The sequence below is a fragment of the Lissotriton helveticus genome, chromosome 6 (genome assembly GCF_964261635.1).
Source record: "Lissotriton helveticus chromosome 6, aLisHel1.1, whole genome shotgun sequence".
Taxonomy (NCBI): Eukaryota; Metazoa; Chordata; class Amphibia; order Caudata; family Salamandridae; genus Lissotriton; species Lissotriton helveticus.
Genome location: NC_136067.1, coordinates 665470373 through 665495202, shown reverse-complemented (window position 1 = coordinate 665495202; position 24830 = coordinate 665470373).

The window sequence follows — 24830 nt, the reverse complement described above, 5'->3', positions numbered from 1 at the left end:
TGTGATCGACATGTCAGCTGCGTATCACCAAATAGATTTAGCTGAAGAATCGCGTCACCTTACCTCTTTTGTGACTCCGCTGGGAGCCTTTAGGTATTGCAGGATGCCTTTTGGCCTGGCATCTGCTTCGGCAGTATTTCAAAGAGTAATGCAGAAGGTTTTAGCTGGTGTAGAGAATGTCTTGTGTTTTTAAGATGATGTATTGGTTGTTGGGAGAGATTGTGAACACCATGATAAAGTTTTGACAGAGGTATTAGTGTGAATAGAAAAGAATGGATTACCTATAAAGAAAGAAAAGTGTCAACTTAAACGTGACTGTGTGACTTACTTGGGTCATGAAATATCTGGTCTGGGAATAAAACCTAAGAAAAGCATAGTTTCTGCGATCAACAATGCTCCTATACCTACTTGCAAAGATCAGCTTAGATCGATTTTAGGCTTAGCCGAATATTGTTCAAAATATATTAAGAGTTTTGCTGATGTTGTAGAACCTTTGAGGTTGCTAATGAAGAATGGTGTTGTATTTAAATGGAGTGAAAGCTGTGAAGAGGCGTTTAAAAGTATGAAAGATGGCATATTGCATGCGCCGACCTTGGCTCATTTTGATGTTCGAGCCAAAACTTTAGTAACTACAGATGCAAGTAGTTTGGGGCTTGGAGCAGTGTTGACCCAAATTTCTGGTGGCATTGAAAGAATCATTGGATTCGCGTCTAGGAGGCTTCAAGGAGCGGAAACTTCTTATTCAGTAATTGAGAGGGAGGCTCTCGCTTGTACTTGGGGTATCAAGCATTTTAGGTATTTTCTATGGGGTTTACCTTTTAGGGTAAGGACAGATCATAAGCCCCTGGTGCATTTATTCAAAGGTGGTAGAGGCCTGGAAGAAAATGTTACCCCTAGGATATCAAAGTGGATTCTGTCAGTTCTAGTGTACAATATTGATATGGAATACGTCAAGGGTGAGAAAAATGTTGTGGCAGATTATTTGTCTAGGATGCCAGTTGATGTGGTGTCAGAGGAGTTTGTGGGAGATGAATTTAGTGCAAGTTATAATGAAATTTTGGCATTTGATAGAGTTGAGTGGGAAAGTGCTATGAGTGATGATCATCTACTAAAATAGTTATGGATAATGTGTCTGGTGGTTGGTCTAAGGAGTCTTGTGGTGATGTTCGATTAAAAAGTTTTTTTCATGTAGAGGGAGAATTGAGTGTTGCAGAAGGAAAATTGTGGCGTAGAAATAGATTGGTTCCACCATGCAGTCTTAAAACTAAAATTATGAGCTTAGCACATGAAGGCCATTTGGGTCGCAATATGACAAAGAGAAGAATTCGAGAATCCTACTGGTGGCCAGGGATGGATGGGGAAATTGACGAAATTGTAAAGAATTGTTATGCATGTGCAAGTAGCGACAAGACCAAAGTGGTCAGACAGCCTCCCCTCCAATGCGTTGAGTTTCCAGAACATCCGTGGGAGAAATTGGCTATTGATTTTTTGGGTCCAATTCATAGACTGGGGGTGCGTAACAGGTTTTTGATGGTACTTGTGGATTACCATTCTAAATGGTTTGTAGTGGAGTCGACTGAGTTTATTGATACTAGGAGAGTTATTGGGTTTTTGGAAAGAGCGTTCTTGAGTGAAGGGATTCCGAAAACTTTAGTGTCGGATAACGGTGTGCAATTGGTTTCTAGGGAGATGAAGGAGTTCCTGGATGGAATGGGAGTTTGTCATGAAAGGGTGGCGTTGTTCAGGCCACCGGCTAAAGGTGTGGTAGAAAGAGTGAACAGGTTGTTAATGGAAAATATTCAATTATCTCTTGCTAATGGTTTGACCTGGTCTGACGAACTAAAAAAAATGATGTGGTCCTACAGAGTTACTCCGCACTCCGTTACTGGTGTTTCAGCGTTCGTTTCTCTTAAAGGTCGTGAGCCTGGGGTGAAGGAGGTTCCAGGTTGGTTGAGAAGCAAGGAGTGTGTATGGGTCGATCGTAGAGGAGTGAAGCATGGTGTTGACAAACAGCAAGGTGATTGTGCTCTATCGTATAACTTGAGAATGAGAGTACGTGAGAATGATTTCAAAGTGGGTGTTTGGGTTGTGACAAGGAAGGGGGGAATTATGGTTAAAGGTGACAGCAAGTTCTCTCAACCTATGCAAATCAAATGTGTCAAAAGAAATTTTCTTATTTCAACAGTTGGTTCTGCTTGGAGCTGTGGTAATGTTGTGAAGTGTTCTGCTCCCTAAAGCATTTTTGTTTTTCCTTATAACTGCATTATTATTGTTCATGTTGTATTTCCTTTATTATTTGTAATGGGGGAGATGTGTTAGGATCTATGCTCAATGTATCTATGCTCAATAGAACTCTCCGTTAGTTGCTAGGATGCTTAGAATGTTATGTCTTGAGGATGTGCCAGTAAGAAGAAACTGGAGAAGGAGCTGGAGGTCTCTTCATGTATGTTGATTAAACTGAACCAATTTATCTTCTATCAAACTGTGTGGAACCCCTCTTTACAGTAAGTATGAGCGATTCATACAGAGAGCCACACAATCACATACGCATCGTACCCCTGCAATCATGAGGTGTACGCACCATACCCCTATGCACCGTACCCCTGCAATCATGGGTTGTAGGCACCGTACCCCTACGCACTGTACCCCTGCAATCATGGGGTGTACGCACCGTACCCCTACGGAGTGTACCCCTGCACTCATGGGGTGTACGCACCGTATCCCATGTAGAGTTTCCGGGACCCCCTCTCAAGCAATTATTTTAAGGCCAGGGAGCAGAGGGGAATAACAATCTAACAAGCGAAAAACAACTCCCCCACCGCCTCCTATTATGTTCACAGGTTTTACCTTGAATTATCTGGGCATAACCAATCACTGATCGTACATCATTTTTTATTTTTTCATTTCTTTTTTTATTAAAGTAATTGTTTTCTTCCTTTTATTTAATGATTATAACATGATTATTTTCATAATTTTTTTTTCGATTTTTAAAAACAATTCATTTCTTTACATAATTCATTGTAGTCAAAAAGGACATTATAATTCCAAACAACGTATTATATTGTTCATATACAAATACTAAGCCAGTAACCAGGTCGAAAACACAAACAGACACACTCCACATTTACTCACAGTCACACACAGTCATAACACTCATATGTCTGGAAATGTTGACATTCCTATTCGTTGTTTTCTCTATTGTCCAGATTTTATCCACTCAATACAGTGGGATGTTAAGAGGATTTGGGTCAACGTGTTTCGGTGGAAGGAAAAGGCGTTAGAACCACCTTCATCAGGACCCGCCAAATTTACCAGTCTTTGTTCTCTCTACCCTGGTTGCGATCTGTTATTTTATCAGCAAAATGAAGGGACTCTCTACAATCATGGGGTATACGTACCGTACCCGGGGGGGGGGGTCCGTTTCATATGCGGTTCAAGTCGAAATCTGCTTTTCCGGACGTTTTGAGCTCCCATAGAAAAAGAGTCGTACGGAGTGTTGATGAGACAAATCATACTTGCAGGGTCGGAAAATGTTGCTTCGATTCGTATGGACGTCGTGTACTGCATGTTCCAAATGCGATTCGTACGGATTTTTAAGTCGTATGGTCTTTCGTACGATTCGTATGGAGATCTGCTTTGGGTCCGAATCTTACTTCATCGTACGTACGGGGACGTTTAAGGGTACTATTCGTACGGGAAATATGCTCCGTACGGCTATTTGTAAGGGATTTTACTGAATCGGAAAGGCCCCTATATATGTTTAACTCAGACATATGTAAAATTTTCTATACAAGTTTCAAACATGATAAAGGAATGTGATCAACACACTCAAAGCGCAAGAACTTATTAGTCTTAGCTTGTGTCTGCCCAATTAAAATAGCAGGTCATAAATTGATAGCCAGGTTGTCCCCTTTGTATCTTTATTTGTAGAAAGTTGGCATTTATTTGCCTATAACCATTTGTGCCTGCAGCTGTCCTGGGTCACATGACAGGGTGTAGCTGACAGTTGGACTTTGTGAATTGCTCCCAGACAGTTACACAATAGATGGATTAGGTGCACCTGACTGGGCCATCTGCTGTCAGAATGGGGGTCGGAGCAGAGCACAGCCCCATTTACACCTGAACAGCTTGCGCTCATTCTTCACACAAAGGGCATTATGAGTGACAACCCTGTATTGTCCCTGACCAGGGCATGGGAGTCAAGAAATCCCATGCACATCAAAGAACCTTTCCATAAGCGTTGTAAAGAATTGTTATGCATGTGCAAGTAGCGACAAGACCAAAGTGGTCAGACAGCCTCCCCTCCAATGCGTTGAGTTTCCAGAACATCCGTGGGAGAAATTGGCTATTGATTTTTTGGGTCCAATTCATAGACTGGGGGTGCGTAACAGGTTTTTGATGGTACTTGTGGATTACCATTCTAAATGGTTTGTAGTGGAGTCGACTGAGTTTATTGATACTAGGAGAGTTATTGGGTTTTTGGAAAGAGCGTTCTTGAGTGAAGGGATTCCGAAAACTTTAGTGTCGGATAACGGTGTGCAATTGGTTTCTAGGGAGATGAAGGAGTTCCTGGATGGAATGGGAGTTTGTCATGAAAGGGTGGCGTTGTTCAGGCCACCGGCTAAAGGTGTGGTAGAAAGAGTGAACAGGTTGTTAATGGAAAATATTCAATTATCTCTTGCTAATGGTTTGACCTGGTCTGACGAACTAAAAAAAATGATGTGGTCCTACAGAGTTACTCCGCACTCCGTTACTGGTGTTTCAGCGTTCGTTTCTCTTAAAGGTCGTGAGCCTGGGGTGAAGGAGGTTCCAGGTTGGTTGAGAAGCAAGGAGTGTGTATGGGTCGATCGTAGAGGAGTGAAGCATGGTGTTGACAAACAGCAAGGTGATTGTGCTCTATCGTATAACTTGAGAATGAGAGTACGTGAGAATGATTTCAAAGTGGGTGTTTGGGTTGTGACAAGGAAGGGGGGATTTATGGTTAAAGGTGACAGCAAGTTCTCTCAACCTATGCAAATCAAATGTGTCAAAAGAAATTTTCTTATTTTAACAGTTGGTTCTGCTTGGAGCTGTGGTAATGTTGCGAAGTGTTCTGCTCCCTAAAGCATTTTTGTTTTTTCTTATAACTGCATTATTATTGTTCATGTTGTATTTCCTTTATTATTTGTAATGGGGGAGATGTGTTAGGATCTATGCTCAATGTATCTATGCTCAAAAGAACTCTCCGTTAGTTGCTAGGATGCTTAGAATGTTATGTCTTGAGGATGTGCCAGTAAGAAGAAACTGGAGAAGGAGCTGGAGGTCTCTTCATGTATGCTGATTAAACTGAACCAATTTATCTTCTATCAAACTGTGTGGAACCCCTCTTTACAGTAAGTATGAGCGATTCATACAGAGAGCCACACAATCACATACGCACCGTACCCCTGCAATCATGAGGTGTACGCACCATACCCCTATGCACCGTACCCCTGCAATCATGGGTTGTAGGCACCGTACCCCTACGCACTGTACCCCTGCAATCATGGGGTGTACGCACCGTACCCCTACGGAGTGTACCCCTGCACTCATGGGGTGTACGCACCGTATCCCATGTAGAGTTTCCGGGACCCCCTCTCAAGCAATTATTTTAAGGCCAGGGAGCAGAGGGGAATAACAATCTAACAAGCGAAAAACAACTCCCCCACCGCCTCCTATTATGTTCACAGGTTTTACCTTGAATTATCTGGGCATAACCAATCACTGATCGTACATCATTTTTTATTTTTTCATTTCTTTTTTTATTAAAGTAATTGTTTTCTTCCTTTTATTTAATGATTATAACATGATTATTTTCATAATTTTTTTTTCGATTTTTAAAAACAATTCATTTCTTTACATAATTCATTGTAGTCAAAAAGGACATTATAATTCCAAACAACGTATTATATTGTTCATATACAAATACTAAGCCAGTAACCAGGTCGAAAACACAAACAGACACACTCCACATTTACTCACAGTCACACACAGTCATAACACTCATATGTCTGGAAATGTTGACATTCCTATTCGTTGTTTTCTCTATTGTCCAGATTTTATCCACTCAATACAGTGGGATGTTAAGAGGATTTGGGTCAACGTGTTTCGGTGGAAGGAAAAGGCGTTAGAACCACCTTCATCAGGACCCGCCAAATTTACCAGTCTTTGTTCTCTCTACCCTGGTTGCGATCTGTTATTTTATCAGCAAAATGAAGGGACTCTCTACAATCATGGGGTATACGTACCGTACCCGGGGGGGGGGGGGGGGGTCCGTTTCATATGCGGTTCAAGTCGAAATCTGCTTTTCCGGACGTTTTGAGCTCCCATAGAAAAAGAGTCGTACGGAGTGTTGATGAGACAAATCATACTTGCAGGGTCGGAAAATGTTGCTTCGATTCGTATGGACGTCGTGTACTGCATGTTCCAAATGCGATTCGTACGGATTTTTAAGTCGTATGGTCTTTCGTACGATTCGTATGGAGATCTGCTTTGGGTCCGAATCTTACTTCATCGTACGTACGGGGACGTTTAAGGGTACTTTCGTACGGGAAATATGCTCCGTACGGCTATTTGTAAGGGATTTTACTGAATCGGAAAGGCCCCTATATATGTTTAACTCAGACATATGTAAAATTTTCTATACATGTTTCAAACATGATAAAGGAATGTGATCAACACACTCAAAGCGCAAGAACTTATTAGTCTTAGCTTGTGTCTGCCCAATTAAAATAGCAGGTCATAAATTGATAGCCAGGTTGTCCCCTTTGTATCTTTATTTGTAGAAAGTTGGCATTTATTTGCCTATAACCATTTGTGCCTGCAGCTGTCCTGGGTCACATGACAGGGTGTAGCTGACAGTTGGACTTTGTGAATTGCTCCCAGACAGTTACACAATAGATGGATTAGGTGCACCTGACTGGGCCATCTGCTGTCAGAATGGGGGTCGGAGCAGAGCACAGCCCCATTTACACCTCAACAGCTTGCGCTCATTCTTCACACAAAGGGCATTATGAGTGACAACCCTGTATTGTCCCTGCGGCCATCTTGGGACCAGGGCATGGGAGTCAAGAAATCCCATGCACATCAAAGAACCTTTCCATAAGCGTCTCTCAACTTCCAGAAGAAGGGCACCAGGGTATGCAAAATTAGATCTTCATACCCACTCTTCAGTTTACGACCTGTTGAAGGATTCTTAGAGGACTGCCTGCTGCTTTAACCTGCTGCGTACTCTGCCAGATTGCTGCTGTGCATTGGAGGTCTACTTTGCTGCTAGGCGCCTGATTTGAACCCTTAGAGGTCACCTTTGCTGTTGAACCCTGCATCTTCACCTGCACCCTGGACTGCCAGAAGTGACTCCAAGCACTAATTTGCTGGCCTCTTGGTCAGAGCCACAGGGACATATCAGGCTCCCATCATCTTGAACGTACACCTGGACCCAGCTGAGTGAGTCCTGAACCCCAAGAGGTGTCTCGCCAGTCCTGGACCCTTGGTAGTGGTGTTAAAGGTACCTGGATGGCCAATTTCCAAAACTGAGGACTTAGACAAAATTTGGCCAAAAAGGGCTCTGAGAACCAAGATGAGACCAGGACCAACCTGCTTGCCTATCTACCCGAGGTACATCGCAGGTCAGATTAACTTTGTGGCTTCTCTCACTACATTCTTCTCCACGGCAGCAAATAAGTTTTGACGGTCCTTTGCCAAAGGGGTATCTGACCTCGTGGAATTGTCTTCGGCAAAAGGCCTCTTCCTCGTCTTGCAAAAGATTTTCAACTTCCATTTCAGCATCTAAGTCTGAACAAAGAAATGTTCACTGCTGCTTCGACTCAAGGCCATCTGATGATGACACTGCTTCCTCGGACACCTCCTGCAACCTTTCCCTGCTGAACTTTGCCTTCTCAGACATTTTTCCTGAAGAATTTGACTAAGTCCAACGGTAAGCGCTGACTGAGCCCAATCCACTTCTTGTATCGGAAATGTGCTCCAGCGTGGTCAGCTTTAACTTTCGACTTTGACCCGATATCGCGCGACTAGATGTCCACTTTTGGCGCTTTGATCTTTTAGGTGCTATTTTGAACATTAAACTTGAAAAAAATCATAACTCTGGTACTACCAATTTGATTTTTGTCGTTTTGGTTTCAAATAATTTAATAGAATTTGTGCTATCTTTTAACATTGGTTTTGGATTTTTCTTGTTTGAGTGCTGCATAATACTTTACACATTGTCTCTAAGTATAGCCTGATTGCTTTTTGTGCCAAGCTCCCCAGGGTAAGCACAAGTTAATTTAGTTACTTTTGTGGTTCACCCTGCAAGGATTGCAGCTGTTGCTTGATTAGTGCTTACACCCCAGTCACGAACAACCCAATTTCTCACAGGGATAATGTGCTAACATGTAAAAAATATTTTATGCACCAATGTGCATTTTCCTAAGTCAAATGCTAAACACAAAGTACATTGTAGGAAATTTAACAAAATTCTAAAATGTGCATTTCTAGTGTAGTACATTGACACTATATAGTAGGTTTAATAAGACATACATAATGAAAGAAAACAAATTGCTTTGTGAGACAGTGTAACGTTTGATGAAAAGGTGGGGCATTTACAATGTTAATTTTACCACACTGGGGAGGATTCATTGGCAAAGGCTCGCAACAATAACGGGCATGGAAGAGTAAGCTTCTCAGGTGTGCTAATGAATGATATGAGAGCAGCACTGTCATTGTGAAAGCATTTTTTTATTACCAGCACTAAAAAAAGAATAAAAAATCAATCAATCAATCATTTGTAAAGCGCAGTACTCACCCGTGAGGGTCTCAAGGCGCTGTGGGGGATAACAGGTAGTGCTCGAACAGCCAGGTCTTGAGGTGTCTCCTGAAGGTCAGCAGGTCCTGGGTCAGACGCAGATGGGTGGGGAGGGTGTTCCATGTCTTGGCGGCAAGGTAGTAGAACGATCCGCTATTTTAAATTGGCACACGCTTAGCCATCCACTGGTGGATAATTTATTGTCAACAGATGCTTTGTTCTAACTCACATATTCTTTGCAACAGGCTTTGGTTTTAAGTCACAACCTACTTTGAAACATTCCTCTGCAACTCCCATATGGTGTGCTCAGCCTTTACCTTTAATAACATGGAGTACTAGTTGCTCCCCGAATATTACTGATTACTAAAAGGAGAACCATATAACTTTCAAGATGCATAACCACACTTGCCTTCGAGCCTCATTCGATTGCAATTTTATGCAGCCCCAAAAGCGCACACACTAACTCTATGTTGTGTATGACTATACTGTTATTTTTGATGTGAACAATGATGTCAACAGTGATGCCATTTGAGATGTAATCAGTGATGTCATGAATGATGAGATTTAACATGTCATGAATTATGTCATTTGTGAGGTCATATGCAGTAAATGGCTGTAGCGCAAGTTGTAATTTGTTTAGTGAAATATAACTCGCAAATACCTGTTTTTTCATTTTGAAAGTTATTTCATATCTCATTTCAACACTTAGCTACAGCATCACTTTAACCTTTGTTTTTTCATTGAACAGATATACACCCACACACACACACAAACATGCACACGCAAACACACACACACACAGATATATACATTACATGTGTAAGGTTTGTTATGGGAAAGTTTTGCCAGTAATTTCAAAGCTTGTATTTCAAAGTGCTGAATTCATTCACAGAATATTTAGGTTACCTAAGCAAAAAAAGTGACATTTATGGCTAATAGGATGGACCTGGCTGAACTCCTCCTCGGCTCCCGACAGTGCCATTGCCATCCCAGAGGATTACAAGATCACAAGGAGGGAACGCAACAACAGACCTGGAGGAGGAATCTCCATCGCCTAACCCCCTCAGAATCTCGACCAGCACAGCGGACACCTCCAGCACCGCCGAACATGTCCGCTTCCAGATCTACACCGACCTCAATACCACCCTCAGAGGAACACTTGTCTACAGAACCCCGGGGCCCCGGCCACAGTTCATCCATCTCTGACATCGTCAGCACGCACACCCTTGCGTCGACTGACTACATTCTGCTCAGAGACCTGAATTTCCACCTCGAGAAAACCGACGACAGCAACTCCACCGCCCTGCTCGACAACCTCTGACTCAAACAGCTCATTACAGCCCCACCCACACCGCCGGACACACGCTAGACCCCATCCTATCTGCCAGCAGACACAACACAGTCAGCCACACCAACGAACTCCATTGGACTGACCACCACTGGGTCCACTTCACCCTCGAGAAACCCACCACGCAGCACCACCCACAAGGAACCCCCCCACCGCAGTTGGAACAGGGCCACCGAAGACCAGCTCATCACCACCCTCATCCGCAACCCACCCACAGACACCACCAACAACCACCCAGTCACCCGAAACCTTGCTGTTGTTCTTTGACTGATTGTTATGATATGTTATACGCAATTTGTATAGCGCGCGAATACCCGTAGGTGTCTTGGCGCTTCCGGTACTCCTTACTAAGTTTCAGACTACAACAAGGGCCTAAAAGAGCCATGTCTTCAGTTGCTTCCTAAACTCCAAGAGCGTAGGTAATTCCCTCAAATATCGAGGGAGAGAGTTCCATTCCTTTGAGGTGTTATAACTGAAACTCCATCCTCCCCAATTCACCTTTCTTATTCTGGTCATAGGTATCAGGTGGAAAGGATCTGTTCGGGTATACCATTTAAAGAGATCCCATAGAAATGTGAGCCTTCCTTATGAAGTGCTTTGTGAGCAATGCATAAGGCTTTAAATGTTACCCTTTGGGCAACTGGCAACCAGTGGAGGTCCTGAATACCAATTCTGACTGACTGATATTTAGGCATATCCAGTACAAGTCTTGCAGCAGCGTTTTGTACTGTTTGAAGTTTTTTGAGTAGGGTTGCTTGAATATTAATATATAGCCCATTGCAGTAATCTATTTGGGTAACACCACAGTCTTTCTTGATTTTAGCGGGATAAAAGGACAGATTTTTCTTAGAGTCTTTATCATGAAGTAAGCTGAGGACACCACTTTAGATACTGGCGATTTGAGATTCAATTTATCATCTATAATAACTCCCAGATTTTTGGCTTTGGTCACAGGTGTGGGGGGGGGCGAGGTTGTCTGGCCACCAGTCTGGGGACCAAGTACCAAGGGCACTGTGACCAGAGAAGGCCTCTAAGGGCTGCAGCACCTATTGTGCCACCCTTAGAGGTCCTGCACCACTACACTCACACACTGTCTTTGCAGGTTGCTTGTTTTGGTGCAGAGCAAAAGTGAAGAGTCGACATGGCACACATCTCTGTGTGCCATGCCTACAACCCACTGCCCTGGCCTAGATCAGCCACCCCTCCAGCTGTGTGCACTATGCCAGTGGTGAGGGTACAGGTGCATGTGCCCTGTACCCCTACAGTGCTCAAGTCCATTCTTGGGCATTGTAAGGGCGGTGCTGCCACTAAGAGCATATGGTGGTGGGAGTTTGTCATTACAAACTCCCCAACACCATAATGGCTATACTGAAAACTGGGAAGTTTAGTATCAAACTTCTCAGCACATTAAACCCACACTGATGCCAGTGCGGAATTAATTGTAAAATGCACAAAAGAGGGCATCTTAGAGATGCCCCCTCATACTCGACCAACTTCTAGTGTCCCGACTGAGTGGCTGCTTAGGCTGCCATTAACAGACATATTTCTGGACCCCTGGGTCGAGAGCCTGCTGCTCTTGGGGGCCTGCAACAATGCACATTGTGGGACGAGATGCCAAGCCTCCTCCCCCAGGATGGGCAGGGTTCATGAAGGGGAACCTTCAAAGGCTTGCCACCTTTGTGAGCTTTCCCAGACCACTTGCTGATTTCAGCAACTGGCCCCCACTGGTACTGCCCCTCCACCTTGACCGGGACAACCAGCGGGGAAAAAAAGTGAGGGCAAGAGGTGTGCCCACCTCTGCCAACTCCACCCCATAGGTGGGGTAGGCAAGGTGACGCACAACTCTGAGTCCCCCCATCTTGAGGATGGGGGGACCCAACTAACCAGGGACAGGCTCCTGCCCCCCTCTCACCGGAGGGTGGCACAATAGGGGGTGTACCCACCCCAGGGAAGGGACCCATTGTTCCCTGCCCTCTACCTACCTGTAACACCCCTAAACCTAGTATGTAGGGGGCACCCTGAACCTTGCTTCCATCGATTCAGAAACAACAAGAAAGAAGATAAGAAGAACGACCGAAGAGCCATGCAAAGCTAACAAGAGGACGACACCCACTGACTTGGCCCCAGCCCTACCGGCCTGTCTCCCCTTGAACCTGCTCCTGGGAAACCCCGGTGTGTCCTGCAGCCAGCAACCTCAAAAGCCATGGAGGACCTGCCTGCCTTCCCTTCCAAAGACTGCTTCTCCCGTGAACACCGGATTTATTCAACTGCAACCTCTGTCAGCAACTGGAAACAGCAAAACAAGCCCACTATGCACCCTCCGAACCCGGCCCGTGCTCGATTGGAAAACCATCATGAGGAGGTCACCCTGGTGATCCTGAACCAAGATCCGATGACACCTGACCTGCCTCAAGCCTCCAGCTGACGCCTGCAGTCTAAATCCAGAAGGCCCCTCTAACAGCGACCATGAGCTGGTAAGAAGATCCTACCCCAAAAGGCAACCCTTCACCTGACGCCCCAAGGCATTGTGTGCCCAAACCAACAGTGCCTAACCCACCCCTAACTTCCCAACTTACCTCTCGAAGTGGTGGTCCCACCCAGAAGTCCTTCGTCTCCCTTCCTGCAGTGCTTTTGAAAACTGGAGGTTCTCCATTGGAAACCAGGGGGCGCCCGAAGTCAAAACAGCGTTCTGCACACGGCCGCCTCAGTGCCGCTGCGGGTGCACCTGTTGTGCTACTGTGATTCCCCATTTGCCCTGAACTAAACCCTAGGAGCTTTGCTCCCACAACCCTGTGGCCTGCTCGTTAGCAGCCACCAACCGGAGGCCCCCTATCCCCCGTTGGATAACATTGGGCCTCAACACTCAGCTTTCGGCCACCCTAGTGCCACTGAGGGTGTAACAAGAGTGCATCACTGACCCTTTGGGACCCCTGAGTCTAACCCCAGAACTTTAACTCCCACAGTCAATAACTTTCTTTTGAATTAACAACCTGTTTTTCCTAACATTGACAATTTTCTCCCACAAAGTTTCAAAGTGTGGAGCTTTGAAATCTAAAAATATTCTTTAAAATTCGTACGAATAACCAAAACACATTTACTTACCTGTTTGCAGGAAATGTCTCAGTGCTTAATCTAGGTATCCAGCACTGAGTTACAAAAGTAATGTGAAAAGTAATGTACCTGTAATATACTGAAAAGCCTATTCATTTCAATGTACTGTATTTGCTAAGTATTGCAACTTACAGCATCTCCTGTAAATCAAAGTACAATTCCTATTGCATTTTCAAACTGTTCTACATTCAGCAACTTATTACTGTGAAGTATTTAATGCTTACCTGTGCCAGGCGTGCTTGGTTCGAAAAATAAAACAACAGTATATTTTTAGAAAAAAACAATTGGCCTAAAGGTCACTTCTTGAGTGTGTAAATTCATTTGCTGATTGAGTGTGTACATCAAATGCTTAACACTGACCTCTGCCTACGTCTGGGGTCACCTAAACTCTATACACACGATACCTCAATTTGGTGTAGTATATATAGAGCCAGTTTTCTACACTAGTACAGTGCACTGTGTGTGCCCAGGGCCTGTAAATCAAATGCGGCTAGTGGGCCTGCAGCATTGGTTTTGCCCCAACACAAGTAGCCCTTCAAAGGATTCTCAGACCTGACACTGCAGTGTCTGCACACTGTTGTTACTGCCATGTCGACCTGGCAAGTGCATCCACTTGCAAGACCTGAAACCTTCCCTTTTCTTACATGTAAGGCACTCCTCTTGTAGGCCAAATGTACCCCCATTTGCATGGTTCAATGCATGTTAAAGGTAGGACATATACTGATGTATGTGAGATGTTCTGATAGGGAAATATAGTGTGTTTCATTTTTCACTATTGAAAGGCTATCTGTCCCATAGGATGGAATGGGAGATACTTTGTAACATCTTAAAAGTATGACTTCCCATTGGGACAAGATAGAGAAATGGAGTTTGGGCTCTCGGAACTCAGAATTTTATAACACATCTTTTAGTAACGATGTTTTATATATTATGTGTTTGAAAATGCTGCTTTTAGAAAGTACTAGGCAAACAAATGATGGACGGAATGCTGAATATATCATACATTCACCCCAGTCAAGAGATCTAGGTTAAATCCATCATTCGTTTGCTCACCATGCCACCCCAGTTTAGACCTGGCCACATGAAAATCAGTCTTGACCCTGTGCCTCATGGCAACAGTCTTGACCGAACTGCCAAGCCAAGTCCTCCCTGGGTAGTGCCCTTCATCAGCCAGGCTAGCTTGAATTCAGTGGCACAGTGAGAAAGGGACCCACAACTGGGCATACCCATCCCACTTAGGGTGAAAAGTGTTACGCAAACAAATGATGGACGGAATGCTGAATTAATCACACATTCACACCAGTCAAGAGATCTGAGTTAAATCCATCGTTCTTTTTCTCACTATGCCACTCCAGTTGAGACCCAGCCATATGCAAATCAGTCTTGACCCTGTGCCTCATGGGAACAGTCCAGACCGAACTGCCAAGCCAGGTCCTCCCTGGACCGGAAACAGGCATCCTAGGACCGGTTTCTGGGTATTACCCTTGATCAGCCAGGCTAGTTTGAATCTAGTGGCACAGTGAGCAAGGGATGCACGTCGGGGCATACCCATCCCACTAAGGGTGAAAAGTGCTACGCAAACAAATGATGGACGGTAAGATGAATAAATCATACATTCTCCCCCAGTCAAGAGATCTGGTTAAATCCATCATTCTTTTGCTCACCATGCCAGCCCAGTTGAGACCCAGCCATATGCAAATCAGTCTTGACCCTGTGCCTCATGGACATTTTTTAATGTTACAGTGCTAATGTTCTTTCTCCATTGTCTTCATTATTCTATTATTTATTATTATCACTATACTGCTATGTTGTAATTTGCTCCATTTGGCATGCTACCACTATAATGATGATATCTCTATAAATATTGTCACTCTTGTTGAACCTTCTCTTTACTTTTGAATGTTATTATCGAGTGCTGATGTTCCATTACTACTAGCTTCACTACTCTATCATAAGTATTTTTTTCATTATACTGCTATATTTTAATGTGTCTACATTGGCGTGCTTCCACTATAATTATGCCAGTTCTATAAATATTGTTCCTTTTGTTTAATTTTCACTGGAATGCTGATGCTCCACCAGTATAATTACAGTTACTCTAGCACTATCATTTAGCATTACCCTGCTGTGTTTTAATGTGTCTAATTTTGTGATGCCCCAGTAGTTAGCTTCGCTGCTGCTACCTCCAAGTAAATGTTATTATCCGGGTGTAGGGTAACTAATTTAGGTCCTATTTGACTGTTCTCCCAGTGCTATATGCTCTCCCCCATACTTATTAGTCTCTCCTACTCCTTCTTTACTCCCCTCTCTCACCTCCCACCTTCTTTTATTGATCAGCCCCATAACTATACTTTTGGTAAAATATTTATACTCTGTCATCCCCTCCTGGCATCCCCCCAACACCTTCTCTTCTATATCTCTGACATCTGGTCCACCCTTTGGTTTCCTGCCCCCACCCCACCACTTCCTCCCCTCGCCCCCAGTGTTTCTCTCCATTTGACCTCCCACCTCAAACGCCTCCTACCTCTCACCTCTTTCTGTCCCACCACCCTACCCTCTCTTCCTCCCAGCTTCCCCCATCGTCAACCCTTCATCCCCTCCTGGTCCCCTCCTGACCTCCCCTCCCAAACACCTCTTACCTCTCACATCTTTTGTCCCACCTCCCTCCCCTCTCTTTTCCTCCCAATTCCCCCTGACGATCTATCATGCCCCTCAAATTTGACGTCCCCACTCCCCCAGATCCGGCCCTCTCAAATATGGTCCCAATTCCTGGAACATCATATATCCATCCAATCTGTCCAAACATGCCAAGAAAAACTTTAAACATAAATTACTGACTCATCACCCCAAAACTCTCATAGTTGATACCTACCATAGCCTCACCCCACCTATAAAAACATTACCCTATTTTCTACTCCAAACGCCCCTCCAAATGGAAAAGCATCTTCCTAAACTATCTCACAATCACAAAATTCGGTACTACCCCTTCTAGTTTCAAATTATCTACCTCCCCATCCTCAGCTTTCAATGGAGAAATTGACATCTCCATTTTCAAAACCGGCAACATTCTCATTCAAGCATCTGAACACCACCTCATCACTTTCGACCACCTCTACAGTTCCCTGACAGACCTTCTATCCAAACCTGCCCTAAACCCTCTTCACCAAACGTGTGTCACCCATATATCCTTCCCACCAGCCCTGAGCCCACCCCCTAGACTCCCTGATTGAGCATCCCACCAACCAAATCCCCACCTTATCTAACAACAGACATCCCCAAACCCACCTCGCTACCGATGACCGCTCTGCATCTCCTGGATCCCTCCCACCAGAACAGCCACCCTCACCCCTCCTGATGCCTTCTAAACCTACTACGTACTACACTTACCCCACACACACAGAGGTAAATAAGTCCCGGCTCCTGCACCCACTGCTTCCCACCGCTCCTCCCACTACACCCACACCTCCACCACTGAATTTCACTCCTCCCCCTGATCATGACCTTACCTTTCCCCCCTCCCCTCTCTCCAACATATCTCCTTCCCCGACCTCACGACCGACCTGAACGAGAGACCCCTCCACCCCAACTTCCTACCTCACTAGCTCTCCTCCGACCCCTCCACACTGCATATACCCCCCTCTACCCATCAGGCCCTCGTCTACTGCCAACTTCGAACCCCCATGCTCCACCCTCTCCTCACCGCCCGAGCTAACACTCAAACGTTCAGACGAAACTTATGAGACTTAGAGAAGACTTCAGCGCTCTGAAAAACAAGGCCCTCCTCAATCAGAATGGCTCTGCCTGCTCTTGCTGCACTCACCCATCCCAACATAACCACTGGAAAACTATTCCCCTCAATAACAGATCTTCTAGGCCGCATCGTGCTAGGAACAGTCTTTTCCCCTCAGCCACGACAGACCTATGCAACCCTGTCCAAACTCCTGATCCCCGAATGCACCCCCCATTTCTCCAGCATCCCAGTGATGTTGGGAACGAGCAGAACTCCCTCCTCTCCCATCTCACCCACACCCCCAACTCAGCTTACCACCATACACTCATGTACTACAGTCAAAGCCAACCCTAAACCCCTATCTTGCATGCTTGTTAACTGCCGCTTGGCTGTCCAACACGCAACTGAAATATCTGAAACCCTCCTTAGCGAATCCATCAACATGGCCTTCCTTACAGAGACCTGGCTTACTGACCACTCAACAGCCATCCTTGACCTACTCACCCCCCCGGGCTACTCCATCATTAGGAAAGACAGAACAGACAGAATTGGAGGTCGCCTAGCTATTGTTTACAAAAACGAACTGCAACTCTCATGTGTAAAATCTCAGAACACTTAAACTTTCAGTACTTTGGCACCAAATTCACTATGCAGGATCCCCCCCAATTTGCCTATAACATCTACCACCCTCTGGGTGATCCACTCCCCTTTGCTGAGGAACTATCTGACCTTCTTTCTCATTCTTCTCTCTCCAACTCGAAAAACCTCTTCCTTGGAGACTCTAACATACACTGGAACTATACTGCTATTAAAAGTCACCTACCCTTGAAATGGACAAGAAACCTCAACCAAATCCTTCCTGGTGAAATTGAGTCTAAACTACAAGCTCAACTTCTTCTCACCCCTCCCTTCCAAGACATAAATGAGCTCACTGAACACTTCAACAAGACCGCCAGTGAGGCCATAGACCTCCTAGCCCCTCCCAAACCAAAAAAGCAAAGAACCATTCCATCTAAAACTTGGTTTGACTCTGATCTCAACTACGAGAGGTGATCACTTAGACTGATGGAAAGATCTTGGAGACAACTCTCCTCCGCCGCCCACCTTGCCTGTCTCAGGGCCACTAGATCATTCTAAAAAAAAAACACATCTTCCAGAAAAAGGCCTCCTTTTTCCGAATACAACTCGATCAGGCAAACAACAGACCCAGAGAACTATTTAACATTGTTCATAACCAAACATCCACAGCTCCCCCCAAACTTACTGCCTCAACAAACAGACGTGAGAAAATTGCCAACTTTTTCTCCGAAGAAATTGCCAAACTCGATCACTCCTTCCATCTAACGGAGATCCCATCTAATTCCCTTCTTGTCGCTGACAATACACTAAACGATCCGACTGTCTTGCCTCTGTCTCCTTTCTCTTCCACTTCCCTCTCGCTACTACCCCACCAGGACCCAACCTACGCCCCCTGAAACAAAAAAACTTTGCTTCTTTGTCTAATTTCCATTTGTGACTGAACATGAAGTCTCTAACATCATAACCAAACTTAAACCGTTCTCACACACCAAAGACCATATCCCTTCCAGTCTTATCCAGAATCTCAAACACATCATTGCCCCATACTGGACCAACATCATCAACACTTCCTTCTCCACAGGTGTGTCCAGGACTCACTTCAACTCGGTCAAATCACGCCTATCCCTAAAAATCCCAATTCTGACCCAAATGACCTGAACAACCTCCGCCCTATCTCTAACCTACCTCTTCTTTCCAAAGCCCTGGAAAAATGTGCTCTGCTTCAACTAGATAAACACATTAGCAACTTCAACCTTCAAGACCCCTTGCAATCTGGTTTCAGAAAAGGCTGCAGCACAGAAACCGCCATGCTTAATATAATCGACGCCATCCACTCTTCCCTTGACAACGGTGAATCCTACCTTCTCATTCTCCTAGACCTCTGGGCTGCCTGTGATACAGTCAATCACAACTCCCTTCTCAACTCACCCAAGTCTGACTTTGGCCTTAACGGTCAGGTCCTTAAATGGTTCACATCATTTCTCCAACACAGAGCTCAACAAGTCAAAATGAACAATTGTCTTTCTAACCCCTCTCCGGTGTCCCTAGGCATCTCCCAAGGCTCTATTCTCTCCCCCTCTCTCTTTAACGTCTTTATGGAACCTCCTACCCTAATCCTTAAACAAGCAGGAATCAACTACCACCTCTATGCTGAGATTATGCCTCACGCTGATGTACTTCATCTTAACCATACCTTAAACAAGAGCCAACAGTGGTTCCACTACAACCACCTCAAACTCAACCCCCTAGAAAACTGAAATCATCCTCTTCTCCCCTAAAAACAATGGACTCCCTAGTCAAACCTGGATCTCTGACCTCAATGCACTCAACTGCTTGTTCTCTTTGTCAAACTCAGAGAAATATCTCGGTTTTACTGTTGACAAAAATCTAAAACTCAATGATCACATACAAACCCTGCTAAAGGAGCTCTCTTCGCTCCCCGCCACCTAAGGAAAATCAAATCCTTTATCCCACCTGAAGACTTCAAATGGGTCGTACTATCCCTGGTACTCTCAAAAACTCACTATGGGAATGCTATCCTCACAGGAACCCCCAAAGTGCACCCAGCCCCACTCAGATATGTGCTCCACCTAGCAGCCAGGCTCATCACTGGCTACAAATGTTTTGACCACATCTCCCCAGCCCTGAAGGCTCTCACCTGGCCTCCTACTGAAGGTAGATTCTTCTACAAGATAGCATGCATCACACATAAAGCCCTACACCAGAAGGACCAGCTGTACCTCACAAACAAACTTAAAAAAGGGGGCAGCTCCAGAACGATGAGGAGCACAAACACTTTTCTCCTCATCCCCCCCTTATTCAAAAAGACCACTCAATCTCGCTCCTTCTCTGGAAACGCGCCGATCATCTGGAATGCCCTCCCAAAGATACTGCATTGCAACCCCTCCCACATTACCTTAAAAAAAGACCTTAAAGTGCATCTCCTTGGCAAATACTGGGGTCCCTAATCTGACCTTTGACCTCCTCTGTCCCTACCCTCCTCCAGTTCACACCCTCCCCATCACCTCTCCCCTCCCACCGTCTGTCTCCCATCCTACTCCCGCCTCCCTTCCCTCCTCCCTCTTAAAACCCCTCCCGGCTGACCATCCCCCTCTCCCAATCTGCCCTTCCCCGGCGTTTCCTCAGCCCTTAATCTTTCCCCCCCAGCCACTATATATGTAAGTGTATCTGCTCCTACTATGTCTCTGTTTTATTAGAATTCAATGGTACATTTGTTTTAATGTATTGTTTATATTGTGTGCTGTTTGAGCAACTCCTGTAATCTTGTTTTTCGCACATGTAAAGCGCTCTGAAACCTCCGGGTCTAGCCAGCGCTATATAAAATCTTTCAAATAAAAAATAAACAAATAAACAGTCGAGACCGAAATGCCAAGCCAGGTCCTCCCTGGACCGGAAACCAGCATCCTGGGACCAGTTTCTGGTATTGCCCTTCATCAGCCAGGCTAGCTTGAATCCAGTGGCACAGTGAGCAAGGGAACCACGTCTGGGCATACTCATCCCACATAGGGTGAAAAGTGCTATGCATCCAAATGATGGACGGAATGCTGAATAAATCATACATTCACCCCAAGTCAACAGATCTGGGTTCCAGCTTGAATCCAGTGGCACAGTGAGCAAGGGACCCATGTCTGGGCATACCCATCCCACTAAGGGTGAAAAGTGCTACGCAAACAAAAAGAGATCTGGGTTAAATCCAACTCCCAAGCCAGGTCCTCCCTGGACCGGGAACAAGCATCTTGGACCGGTTTGAATATGGCCAGGTCCAAACTGGGGTGGCGTAGTGGGCAAAAAAAGATGGATTTAACCCAGATCTCTTGACTGGGGTAGAATGTCTGAATCATTCAGTATTCCCTCCACCATTTGTTGCAGTTACATTTGTTGCCCTAAGTGGGATGGGTATGCCCAGAGGTGGGCCCCTTGCTCATTGTGCCACTGGGTTCAAGCTAGCCTGACTGATGAAGGGTGACATACCCAGATACCAGTCCCAGGATGCTTGTTTCTGGTCCAGGGAGGACCTGGCTTGGCAGTTCGGTCTGGACTGTTCCCATGAGGCACAGGGTCAAGACTGATTTGCATATGGCCAGGTCCGAACTGGGGTGGCATAGTGGGCAAATTAATGATGGATTTAACTCAGACCTCTTGACTGAGGGAGAATGTCTGAATCATTCAACATTCCGTCCATTATTTGTTGCAGTTACACTTTTTGCCCTAAGAGGGATGGGTTTGCCCAGACATGGGTCCCTTGCTCACTGGGCCACTGGATTCAGGCTAGCCTGGCTGATGAAGGGCAACATACCCTGAAATGGGTCCCAGGATGCTGTTTTCCAGTGCAGGGAGGACCTGGCTTAGCAGTTCGGTTTCGACTATTCCCATGAAGCTTAGGGTCAAGACTGATTTGCATACGCCCAGGTCCAAACTGGGGTGGCGCAGTGGACAAAAGAACGATGGATTTAACCCAGATCTCTTGACTGGGGGAGAATATCTGAATCATTCATCATTCCGTCCATCATTTGTTGCATTTTCACTTTTCGCCCTAAGTGGGATGGGTATGCCCAGACGTGGGTCCTTTGCTCACTGTGCCACTGGATTCAAGCTAGCCAGTCTGATGAAGGGTGTCAGACCCTGAAACCGGTCCCATGATTCTTGTTTACGGTACAGGGAGGACCTGGCTTAGCAGTTCGGTCTGGACTGTTCGCATGAGGCACAGGGTTAAGACTGATTTCATATGGCCAGGTCCAAAATGGGGTGGCATGGAGGGCAAATTAAAGATGAATTGAACCCAGATCTCTTGACTGGGGGCGAATGTCTGAATCATTCAGCATTCCGTCCATCTTTTGTTGCAGTTACACTTTTCGCCCTAAGTGGGATGGGTATACCCAGACGTGGGTCCCTTGCTCACTGTGCCACTGTATTCAAGCTAGCCTGGCTGATGAAGGGTGTCAGACCCTGAAACCGTCCCCAGAATGCTTGTTTCCAGTGCAGGGAGAACCTGGCTTAGCGGTTTGGTCTGGACTGTTCTTATGAGGCACAGGGTCAAGATTAATTTCATATGGCCAGGTCCAAAATGGGGTGGCGTAGAGGGCAAATGAACGATGGATTTAACCAAGATCTCTTGACTGGGGGAGAATATCTGAATCATTCAGCATTCCGTCCATCATTTGTTGCAGTTACACTGTTTGCCCTAAGTGGGATGGGTATGCCCAGACGTGGGTCCCTTGCTCACTGTGCCACTGGATTCAAGCTAGCCTGGCTGTTGAAGGGTGACATACCCGAAACTGGTCCCATTGTGCATGTTTTTGGTCCAGGGAGGACCTGGCTTAGCATTTCGGTCTGGACTGTTCCCATGAGGCACAGGGTCAAGACTGATTTGCATATGGCTAGGTCCAAACTGGGGTGGCATAGTGGGCAAAAGAACGATGGATTTAACCCAGATCTCTTGACTGGGGGATAATGTCTGAATCATTCATCACTCCGTCCATCATTTGTTGCAGTCACACTTTTCACCATAAGTGGGATGGGTATGCCCAGACATGGGTCCCTTGCTCACTGTGTCACTGGCTTCAAGCTAGCCTGGTTGATGAAGGGTGACATACCCTGAAACTGGTCCCATGATGCTTGTTTTTGGTCCAGGGAGGACCTGGCTTAGCATTTCGGTCTGGACTGTTCCCATGAGGTATAGGGTCAAGACTGATTTGCATATGGCCAGGTGCAAACTGGAGTGACGTAGTGGGCAAAAGAAAGATGGATTTAACCCATATCTCTTGACTGGCAGAGAATTTCTGAACCATTCAGCATTCTGTCCATCATTTGTTGCAGTTACAGTTTTACAAAGAAGACTTTTTGTTGCTTAACCGTCCTGTGTGCCTCTGCTGGGTTGTGGATTCAATGTCTGGCTTTGGAGTGACATGGGCTGGGGTTGTGCATTCACTGTAGACAGCCTCTGGAGGGGTTGAGGTGTGTGCTGCCTTTTCTGGATGAGTAAGGGCTGGGCTGAATAGCCTGGGCTGCATTTAAAGTAGTGGGAGGAGATTTTCTTTGCCCTGGAATAGGCCTGGTCTGCCTTACACACTGCTGTCTCAACCTCCTGCCAGGAAGCCGTGGCAGAGAGGACACAACTGGTTTGGACTAAGCAAAGAGACTCTCTGCCACAAGAGAACAAAAGGAAATGTGATATAAATATTTCGGCCCAGACCTCAGAATTTTAGAATTCTTTTGGCTCAAGGAACCTACTGTAGATGCTGTGAGGAGGACCTACCAATTTGCTGTGTGCTTTGCTGTGTTGGCCTGAAGTGGCTGCTTCTGTCTTGGGCAGAAAAAAAGGACTAGACAGAACTTTCTGTAACTTCTTTGTTAGAGTTTTTCCAAGGGCTTGAGGTAGAGCTTGTCCCCTGTTCAAGAAGTCTCAGGAACTGCAAAGGCTTCAGGTTGATCTGCTATCAGCACTGGGAACAGTGTGTTTTGTGCTGCAACAGAACCAAAAGAAACCCAACGCCGTCAACGATGCCACTGCCGGCTCTGTGTCCTTAACCCCTTCAATGCTCATGACGAGCTCAGCTTGTCATGCAGTACACTGCTCGTGTGCTCATGACGAGCTGAGCTCGTCATGTACAATGGGAATCAATGAGTTCCAGAACTGAGGGAGATTTGCTGTAGCATTGATAGTGTTAAGGCACTGCAGAGGGCACCACCACATGGTGCACTGCAACCCTGGTCTCACTGATGATGCTGCCAGCCACCGCCAGTGAGTCACTACTTACACTGCAATCTGTGGGAACCTCACTATGCACCGCCTCGCTTCACACCACTGCCCTGTTATCCTTGATGATGCCGCTCGATGCTGACATCGATGCAGCTGCTTGCACTGTGGTTTGAGGGCACCACTAGTAAGTTACATGATGCACCGCCCTCATCCCGCACCGCAGCCTTGGCCAACCAATGCCAGCAACTCCAGTTCATCCACCGACCACAGAGATTCAGCAGTGACGATGCCGCTGCTTGCACCATGGCCTGCCAGAGCTGCGACAAGCACTGCATCACTTCGCACAGCTGACCTGGTCTCAACGGCACCGCTGGACAACCGTCACCAAGCCGCTGCCTGCACCGCGACCTGCCTGAGGGCACTGCATGCCGCACAACTGCAATTCGCATCACAGCCTGATGCCTGCTGACGCCAGCGTGCTCGACTTCAACCGTGAGGAGTTCGATCTGCAATGTGTGTAACTTTGAGAGCCCAACAACTCCTGCACCGACCTCCGGAACTGACGCCTGCCAACACTGGCTCTTTAGACCTCAACTAGAGGTTGTCGATGCACTGCATTAGTGTAGCTACTATTTTGCGGGTCTTCCAGACACTGTAGCTGGCCACCGACACTGCAGTCAAACAGAAATGTTTGAATTTGCTGTTCACAATGCTTTAGCCCTGGACCGAGCTATTGACTTCAAGGAACTGTATTTCAAGTCTATTTTTGCTTATTGATACTTCTAAGGACTGCATGGTGAATTTGTTATTGTTTTTGGTCTTGTTTCACACAGATAAAATATTGGAAATTTTCTAAAACTGGTGTGGTGTCCTTTTGTAGTGTTTTCACTCTATTACTGTTGGTTATGTGCAGTTGGTTTTCCCACTTCTTCGGAGATACGCCTGACTGCTTGTGCCAAGGTACCAAGGGTTGAGCAGGAGTTATTTTAGAAGTGTATCCCCCTTATCCTGACTAGGAAGA